This window comes from Panthera onca, chromosome F1 (genome assembly GCF_046562875.1).
Source record: "Panthera onca isolate mPanOnc1 chromosome F1, mPanOnc1 haplotype 2, whole genome shotgun sequence".
Classification (NCBI taxonomy): Eukaryota; Metazoa; Chordata; class Mammalia; order Carnivora; family Felidae; genus Panthera; species Panthera onca.
Window position 1 is genome coordinate 64878755 of NC_138355.1, and position 8996 is coordinate 64887750.

The 8996-nt window shown below is 43.9% G+C and overlaps 1 pseudogene; it reads left to right on the forward strand.

The window, feature by feature from the left end:
• The first annotated feature begins 6819 nt into the window (after positions 1–6819).
• On the forward strand, positions 6820–8665 carry LOC132685845 (ras GTPase-activating protein-binding protein 1 pseudogene; annotated as a pseudogene).
• The last annotated feature ends 331 nt before the right edge of the window (positions 8666–8996 follow it).

The window sequence follows — 8996 nt, forward strand, 5'->3', positions numbered from 1 at the left end:
AAATAAATAAATTAGAAAGAAAGAAAGAAAGAAAGAAAGAAAGAAAGAAAGAAAGAAAGAAAGAAAGAGGCAGAATTGGTTCTCAAACCCCCAACCCCTTGCCTCACATCCAGTGCTCTCTGTAAGTTACCATAAACGTTTGCCTTTCCTTGCATGAGAGAATTGAGTGATGCAGACTCCAGATAGAAGAGACAACGCAGCATAAGAAATTTCCATTTCTAAAGGTAAATAGATGCTAACAACTTACAAATTCCCTAGCTAAAAATACTCTGAAACAACTGTGACTGGACCACAGCCTAACGCAGCCTTGATGGAAAGATCACATTATTCTTCAGCCTCCCAAACTCTTTTGTTCCATCTGGTGCACCTCTCTCTTTGCCTTATTTCCCCTGGGTCACAGGAATTACACAGACGATGGCTGAATGACTGAGGGCACCAGGGATCTATGATAATTCCAATAAATGAACATAAAGCCTAATTTTAGACTTTCCAAGGATAGTGGACATTCTGGGGATCTGAAGTGCTTCCGTTTTGGTTGCTTGGTCTATGGCCTCTTGTTAATCAGCAGAGTTGGCTTAAAGGTCACCCAGCACCGTCAGCCCCATCATCTGAAATGGAAGAAGGGCTGAGCAGTGAAAAATCACTGAAGTTATGAATTGCATTTGGAAATTGCACCTTCACTAACAGGCAGAGGCTCTGTGTGTCTGCTATCTGAGCTCTGAAGCTCATTTGCGGACCGTGTCAAGGACAAAGAAAACCTGTTCCTTAATTGCAGGAAGGTTGAGTCTCTGCTCACTTGTGGAGGGGCAGGAAGGCTACCCCCACCAAATATATCTTTCTTGCCTTTACATTAGTCACTGGCATTCTACCTCTGGTCTTTATGACCTTTGAAAAAGGTCTTTCTGTGGACCCAAGGACAGCAGTGACCTTCATGTATTTTCACAGCGCTGTTACAACACAAGAAGACAGAATGGTAATAGTGGGCATGTCTCTATTAGCAGAGAAGGACCCCATCTATCCAATCCTTCCAAGGAAGGAGCCTACAGTGAACAGAAAAGAAGTCTCCACAACAGCCACCAGCCCAGTGACGTAGGTACGCTGTCCAGTGCCAAGGCAGGCTATGAGAAGCATCCATGTGACACATTTTGTTAAATCTCTATTGTGCCAGAAAGTGTACTGGCTGGTAGGAAAGCAAAAAAGCATCAGTTGTGGTCTCCACCTTCGTAGATGGCATCATCTAAGGGAAAACCACACATATGCCTGAAAAACATATATTAAAATATAATTTATAAAATCTTTTGGAGGTCCAGAGGCAAGAGCAATCGATTCTACCTGGGGTTGGGGGGAGGAGTCAGGGAAGTCTTCATGGATAAGGGGGTTACTTGAATTTGGCATTGAAGGATGAAGACAAACTCGTTCCAGGCATGGAAGAACAAGGGTGAGGCAGTCCAAACAGAGAAAAAGTATGAACAAAGACAAAGAGATGCAAAAGTCCATATTTGGAGGATAATGGGCACTTTGGAAGAGCTTCGGTCAACAAAAGATTTTAAGCAGGAGAAGGCCTGGGTCAGCTTTGCATCTTGCAAAGGGGATTCTGACGGTAGCAAGGGAATAGGGTAGAAGGAGGCGTCTGAGCCAAGGGCGGCAATTTAGAAACTCGCTGATGTGGACTAGATAAGAGCAGAGGAAGGCCTGACTAAGGGCAGAGTCCATGGGGGTGGGAGGAGGGAGCTCCTGTCTGGCGTAGACACTAGATGCTTTTGATGGATTGTTTAAAGCCATATTTGAAAGATGAACCGAATGGGTGTGTGGTTTCAGAGTGTGCAAAAACCCCCATCACCTTCATGATGCCAGTCATTCCCTAAACGCTTTGAGGGAGGCAGAGAAATCATCCAACGATCCTTATTTTATTTTTCATTTCATCCACAGTTTCAAGTTTATTTTCATAAACTTGAACAAAAGAGAGGTTTTTTCCTCTGTTCCTGGGTGCCCTTTGTCCTCGTTATGTCTTTTTTCCCCTTCTATTTCATTTTCAATTTAAGTACGGTCGACACGTCATGTCGTGTTACTTTGAGGTGTACGACAGAGTAACTCGACGATTCTTCGCGTTATGCTACGCTCACCACAAGTACAGCCACCATCTGTCACCACACAGAGCTATTAAGTACCACTGGCTATATTCCCTATGCCGTGCCGCGCATCCCCATGCCTTAATTTATTGCATAACTGGAAGTTTGCACCTCTTCACGTCCTTCCCCTGTTTCTTCTACTCCCCTCCCTCCCGCCCCTCCAGCAACTGCCAGTTTCTTCTCTGTATTTACGGGTCTGTTTCTCTTTTTGTTGTTGTTTATTTGTTCATTTGTTTTTTAGATTCCACATGTAAGTAAAACCATATGTTGTTCTTCTCTGCCTGACTTATTTCACTTAGCATAACGCCCTCCAGGTCCGTTCGTGTTGTCACAAATGGCAAGATTTCGTTCTTTCTATGGCTCAACAGTATTCTGTTGTAGATCTATACCACATCTTCTTTATCCATCAATCCACCAATGGACACTTAGGTTGCTCCCATATAATGATGCTATTTTAGAGAGGGGTGCTCAGAAGAAACTGAAACAGGAGTGACTGGGTGGTTCAGTCAGTTAAGCATCCAATTCTTGATTTTTGGCTCAGGTTATGATCCTATGGTTCATGAGATTGAGCCCCACATTGGGCTCTGTGCTGACCGCATGGAGCCTGCTTGGGGTTCTCTCTCCCTCTCTCCCTGCCCCTCGTCAGCTTGCTCTCTCTCTCTCTCTCTCTTTCTCTCTCTCAAAATAAATAAATGAATAAACATGAAAAAAATATTTTTTAAAAAAGAAACTGAAACAAAAAAGGGCGGGGGGGTGTTGTCCAAACCATGGGACATTACTCCAGGACACCCAGCCTAAGAAATACCGATGGGAGCAAGGATGCCTGAGGGTGAGGGGATGTGGCAGCATCAGGAGAGCAGAGAACAATCAGAAAGGAGGAGAGAGAAACTTCTCCTGGTCATTGCCATCAACACCCAAATGCGTGTCTGTGTTTCCAACCTGTAAACAAGGAGAAGAAAACCTGCCTTGACCCCACTGTCCTTATGTCTTACCAACTGGGTCCTCCAAAATATTGTCTACAGTTGCTGTCTCCAAAGCTTCTCTTTCCATTCTCCCTTGAACCCATTCTAAAAAGGCTTTCCTCAACACCACTCCATAAGGATTCTGGTTAAAGGCGTGAAAAAATTCTCTCTTTCCAGACCTACGATCAATTCTCCATCTTCATTTCACCAGAACTACCTGCAGCTTTGAACACATCTGATCACACCCATCCTTGGCTGCCCCCCTTCACAGGGCCCACTGTCCTGGCTTCCTCTTGCCTTGCTGGCTCCTTCTCCTCCATTTCTCGTGGGTTCTTCCTCTTCTACCCACATCTCCATGTGGAGGTGGCCCAGGGCTCTGACCTAGTAATGCTCACTTGTTGGGTGATCTCAATCACACACTGGGCTTTAAATTTCCTCTACTTGCTGAAGACTGGCAAATTTAAACCTTTCTTCCTTCATCCTAGACCTCCTGCCTGAAGTTTAGCCCCATATATCAGCTTCCCACTCAACATCTCTTCATTTTTTTCTAATAAATATCCCAAACTCAACGTATTGAAAAATTAAATTCTAATATTCACGTTCTTCAAAAACCTGTTTCACCCTCAACTGTCTCTCTTCTTCCAGCTGCTCAGCAAGATTTTTTGGAGTCATCTTTGGTTTTTCTTGTATACTTCCCATCTGATCTAGCAGCGGTTTCTGCTGGCTCTATCTTCAAAATGCATCCAGAATCTAACTGCTGCCCACCAGTTCTCCTGACACCACCCTATTCTAACTGTCTACCATTTCTTACCTAGGTTACTGCATGTGAATGGTTGAATTTCGCCCCCTTAAAGTCCTAACCCCCAGTACCTCCAAATGTGACTATTTTGGAAATAGGGTCATGGCAGGTATAATCAAGGTAAGAAAAAGTCATTCGGGAGGGAGCTTACTTTAATTCAATAGGACTGGACAGACACACCCAGAGGGAAGATGGAGACACAGAAAGGACAGCCATGTGAAGACAGAGGCGGAGACCTGTGTTATGTTGCCATGAACCAAGGACCTGGAGCTACCAGGAGCTGGAAGACAAAGGAAGGATCCTACCCTAAGGCTACAAAGAGAACACGGTCTGGCCGACACCTTGATTTTAGACCTCTAGCCTCCAGAACTGTGAGAGAATAAAATATCTGTTTTGTTAACCCAGCCAGTTTGTGGTGCTTTGTTTCAGCAGCCACAGGAAACAAATACACAGCAAAAGCATTCTAACTGGTTTCCCTGCTTCTGCTCTTTCCCTAAATGTATTCCCAATAGAGAAGCCCAAATAATCCTCTAAATGTAAATCAGACCCTGTCATATCTCTACTCAAAACCCTCATCTGGCTCTCCAGCTTACTCAGAAGAATATCAAAGTCCTCATAACATAATGATCTAGGTGACACCTCATGTCCCTTATACCTATGACCTTACCTTTTACTGTTTTCACTCTGATCCAGCCACTTTGCTGCTTTTCAAACACATCAGTCATTTTCACACATTAGCACCCATGCTCTAGCAGTTTCCTGTTCCTGGAAGATCATTTCCCTAGATATTCACATCCTTCTAACCTTGGCATTCACATCAAGGAGACATTTAGTGTCTCCTTGAAGTGTCCCACCCTGGCCATCCTCTTTAATCCGAACTCCTTTCATTCTGATCTTCCTCTTTTTTCCCATAGCAGGTACTGTCTCCCATCTTACTTCATCATTCTCTTACCAACTGCATTTATCTTTATTGTCTACCTCTATGCCCTTGAGTGTAAGTTTCAAGAGGTACATATTTTTGTTTCTTTTGGTCACTGTTTTATTCTAAGCATCTGGGACAGCACATAACACATATTAGAATTTAATAAATATTAGTTGAAGTATCAAATAAATATTTTACCTCATTATTTTTCCTAGAGATAGTCCTAGATCAAACAGTGACAGAAACACAGCGTGCGCGCATTTGTGTGTGTGTGTGTGTGTGTGTGTGTGTGTGTGTGTGTGTTGAGGAAAGGGTGCAATTTGGAATTGGGTTCAAATCCCAATCCTGCCAATTTCTAACTGTGTAACCTAAAGTGAGTCACATCAAATGCTTCAATTCCATCACCGTAGATTGAACACAATATATATGTATATACATATATATATTCCAATATGATTAATGATTCCTACATCAAACAGTTGGGAAGAATAATTTGAAAATACGTGAAAATGTTCTGGTACATTAGAAAACACTAAGACTACTGTAATTGGTAGCATTTTCTGTGTACTGATTTTTTTTTTTTTTTTTATAGTTCTATTTGTTGTCAACACTGTCTGGTTAACCTGGGAATTTAGTTCACCGGGAAGACATGGTGCGGAAGAAATGGAATCTGGTTTGGCATTGGGTCTATGGTATGGCTTGTAGAGAGCAACATACAAAGCCCCTTGCCATAAGGGAGGGCTAGGAGGTGCCTGCGGAACAAGTTAACTAACTAGACGATGTCATATTGGTTTGTGCTTCCTCTTGTTTTACCTCTGACGTGCACAGCGTACTTATCTTTATCCTTCTATTTTTTTATAGCACTTTTGATTCACTGGGAATGAACCTAAGCCAACTATCCTCCTTGTGCTTTTTACTTAGCTCCAAATTCAGATGTTCAGTCTAAAGAAATCTTGGCTGAGGTGAAAAATTCCTTTAAACTCATGTGTTCTGAACATTCACTTGCTCAACGAGATTCTTGCCAGCCAACGGAGAAAGTCATACTGATAAGGAGGAGAAGTGCCAAAGAGCTCCAGACCCAGAGTTAGGATTCTGGTACCAGTTCTCTTCCCATAAAGTTATGAAAACTTCAAATAGTTTGCCCTCTTAAATTAGGAATCTTTGATCTTATTTGTAAGGGGGCGGAGGGAAGCTATTTTCACTTTCTCTAAATCTTGAGATTGCCATGCTGACAGTATGGATTCATCTTTGGGTTTAGCGTCTTGGCAGATTCCATACGTGTGTAGCTCAGGCATAGGGGTTGGGGAGAAGGAAATAGAGGAGTATGGTAGAGGCAACCAGTGTTGAGTGAGCATCCAGATTTGGTCCAGGGATCTCTGGGCTGGATGATATCTTGCTCTAAAATATAGTTCTTTCTTCCGTAAAAGAGAAAAATAACAACCACCCCATTATATAAGGATTAAGCCATGCCATATACATGGCATATTCACTACAGGGCTTAGCACATAACAGAAGGCCCCAGAGTGGCAGTAATTATTGTCACTAAAATGTCACAAATATAATCCCCATTCACCAAAAGAGTCATATTAACCAAAAGAGATGAAGTAGTTAGGAATTTTTTTTTATTATTTTTTTTTACTGTTTATTTTTGAGAGGGAAACGGAATGTGAGCAGGGGAAAGGCAGAGAGAGCGGGAGACATAGAATCCGAAGCAGGCTCCAGGCTCTGAGCTGTCAGCACAGAGCCTGACGCAGGTCTCGAACTCACAAACCATGAGATCACGACCTGAGCTGAAGTCGGATACTTAACCTACTGAGCCACCCAGGCGCCCCAGGAATTATTTTTTTTTTTAAGAAGTGAGTCTTGTATTAGGCCTGAAGGCTGTATAGACTTTTCCCAAGTAGAGATGGACACAACTGCATGAGGGGATTTTGCCTTCTGCCATATGCTATGAAGCAAAGCTTGTTCCTTTCCTACTCAGCCATGTAGGTTGAATTGACTAAAGCAATGGTTAGGGAGAAGCCTAGACCCCTGTTGGTGGGGCGGGAATTTGTGAGACCATATTACACGCTGCCAAACCAGGCCCCAGACATGTTGCACAGATTTTATGGAAAGAACTCTTCTTATGTCCCTGGGGGATTGGATTCAAATGGAAAGTCAGCAGATGCCATCTGTGGACAGAAGGAAATCCATAGGAAAGTGATGTCATAAAATTTGCAACTGCCACACTAAGATGTGCCATGTTGGTGCTCAAACCACTCTGAACGATGGTGTGGTGGTCCAGGTGATGGGGTTGCTTTCTAATAACAGCCAGGCTCTGAGGAGATTCATGCAGACATTTGTCCTCGCTCCTGAGGGCTCTGATGCAGATAAGTTCTGCACTCAAAGTGATATCTTCAGATACCAAGAGGTCTTCTGTGGCTTTGTCACTGGGCCTCAGGAGAGATCTGAGGAAGAGGTAGAGGACCAGAAGAAAGACAGCAGATACCTGAGGTGGCACCTGATGATTCTGGGACTTTCTATGATCGGACTTTCAGCAATGACTGGGAAGAACATTCAGAGGAACTGTTGCTGAACCAGAGCCTGATCCTGAATCAGTAGCAGAGCAAGAACCTATGTCTAAAATCCAGGAGGACAAGTACGAGCCAGTATTGGAAGAAATTGCTCCTAAGGATGTTCAGAAGAGTTCTTCCCCAGCACCTACCAACATAGCTCAGACCCTAGAGGAGGACCTGAGGACATTCTCTTGGGCATTTGTGACCAGAAAGATCCTTCCGCCCAGTGGAGCTCTTGCAGTTACTGAGATCCCACCTTATGTTGTTAAAGTACCAGCTTCACAGCCTCATCTTTGGCCTAAGCCTGAATCTCAGATTCCACCACAGGAGACTCAGAGGGATCAAAGAATGTGAGAACAATGAATAAATAGTCCTCCCCAAAGGGGACATAGACTCACAGTCTGTGAGGCTGGTGAGCAAGGTGACACCGAACCCCAAAGAACTGCAAGACTCCCTGATGGTCACCAACTTTTCATTGGACATGAAGTGGACAAATCAGGGCTTAAAGATTTTTTCCCAAGTTATGGGAATGTGCTGGGGCTATGCATTAACAGTGGCAGGAAGTTACCCAATTTTGGTTTTTTGTGTGTGATGATTCTGATCCTGTTCAGAAGACCCTCAGGGTGCCTGGGTGGCTCAGTGCGTAACACGTCGTACTCTTGCTTTCAGCTTAGGTCATAATCCCAGGCCCCTTGGGAGGAGGCCCCCTTGCCAGGCTCCTTGCTGAGCATGGAGCCTGCTTGGGATTCATTCTCTCTCTCTCTCTCTCTCTCTCTCTCCCTCTGCCCTTATCCCCCACTCACACACTCTTCCTCTCTCTCTCTAAAATAAATTAAATTTTTTTTAATTTAAAAATTGTTTTAATGGTTATTTATTTTTGAGAGAGACAGACAGACAGAGCATGACTGGGGGATGGGCAGAGAGAGAGGGAGACATAGTCTGAAGCAGGCTCCAGGCTCTGAGCTGTCAGCACAGAGCCCGACATGGGGCTCAAACTCATGAACCGCAAGATCATGACCTGAGCCAAAGTCGGACACTTAACCGACCGAACCACCAAGGCGCCCCTAATTTTTTTTTCCATTAAAAAAAAAAGAAAGCCCTTAGCAACAGGCCCGTCGTGTTCAGAGGTGAGGTCCACCTGAATGGAAGAGAAGAAGACTTGAGTCCTCTTCTGGGAAGGGGACCATTGACATAACAGCCTGCAGGGACCTGGGGGCCCTTGAGGTGGGCCGGGTGGTGGACAAAGAGACCCTTCCTGTGGAAGCAGGAGTAAGAAAGAAATTATTCCAAGGCAGTGAATTGCTCCTCATTGATCTTCACACAGAAATACCAATCTAGCTCCTGCAGAGAGGTGAATTCCTTCCACCAGGGCTCAGTATCCCAAAGTATGACCCTAGTCTATTATAAATTGCTGACGTTTGTACAATTTTACTATTTCTGTTAATGCTGTGTGCTCCCTCTCCCTCCCCTCCCTCTCCTCACCATTCAGCCATTCACTTCCATTTTCATGGGATGGGATCTTAGGAAAAACAAATTTTCAAAGAAGAGAAAAAGACTAAATTTCCTTGCTTCACTTTTGCATATACACACTGGGCTTTTTGTAAATAGCCATTTCCCCAAAGGATTGTG